This window comes from Octopus bimaculoides, unplaced genomic scaffold (assembly GCF_001194135.2).
Source record: "Octopus bimaculoides isolate UCB-OBI-ISO-001 unplaced genomic scaffold, ASM119413v2 Scaffold_1268, whole genome shotgun sequence".
Lineage (NCBI taxonomy): Eukaryota > Metazoa > Mollusca > Cephalopoda > Octopoda > Octopodidae > Octopus > Octopus bimaculoides.
In genome coordinates, this window is record NW_026392067.1 from 19,041 (window position 1) to 20,130 (window position 1,090).

Genomic DNA, 1,090 nt, shown 5'->3' on the forward strand with positions numbered 1-1,090 from the left:
GAAAAGGCAACGGGAACCCCTACCGTTGTGTCCTTGGCGAGAGAGTTTGAAACCTGCATGACCTTTACGGGTTTAATAACCCCGACAATTCTTATTCTTCAACAATATAAAGCAGTTAAAAAAAAAGAGAAAGAGAAAAAGAGAAAGAGAAAAAAGAGAATGAAAAATGAGAAAGAGAAAAAGAGAAAGAGAGAAAAGGGAAAGAAAAAACGAGCTAGAATGGATAAAAGATAGAAAAACATAATAATAATAATAATAATAATAATAATAATAATAATAATAATAATAATTGCTTAGGAAACACAAGATTTCAATGTCTTCAGAAAAAAATACTTTGTCAAAGGGATTTAGGATAGTTATGGAAGAGCTGAAAGAATGTATCATAGCAAAAGCCAGTAAACTTTTCAGATATCAGAAAAGAATAGATTAATGTCAACAGAACAGATTGTTTGAGACAGATCAGAGGAGATTTTATCGTCGAATAGTGTAGAAGAAAGTCCTGAAGATGAGAAACCTAATGCAGAAGAAGCTAGAAAGTTCTGGAGTAATATTGGGGATAAACCAGTTAATCATAATAGAGATGCGGCATGGTTAAAGAAAGTAAAAGAAATAGCAGTTAGTGAGAAGCGGCTAGGTTTAAAACTATTTAATGTATTAATGAGTAAATTGTTTGGAAGAATGTCAGATTAGAAGGGTCTAAGACCGGGTTTAGCTCAAAGGTACTGGTTAAAGCAATTTAGTCGCTTACAAGGGAGGCTGAAGGAGCAACTTCAGGATTGCCTGAATGGAGGAGTCATATCTAATTGGAAAACTGTAGGGAGAACAGTGCTCCTTATAAAAGACAAAAGCAAGAACAATATAGCTAGCATTTATAGACTAATCACTTGCTTACAATTATTCAACAAAAACAATAACAATATTTAACAAAAGCATCTTTAAATGACGGTCTGACCGTCTATCAAGCAAATGGGAAGCAGTGATTGAAGTAGATGGTGATCATGCTCCGGAATAATCATTTAAAGATGTTTTTGCTACATGTTATTGCTTTTGTTGAATAAAAGCCGCAATAATTATGCACCGATGCAATATA

At 33.4% G+C, this 1,090-nt stretch overlaps 1 protein-coding gene across 1 annotated transcript in view; it reads right to left on the minus strand.

Annotated features, from left to right (window-relative positions):
* LOC106868687 (uncharacterized) overlaps positions 1-1,090 on the minus strand; it is a 4,543-nt gene that overhangs the window by 1,994 nt on the left and 1,459 nt on the right. The window lies entirely within an intron of this gene.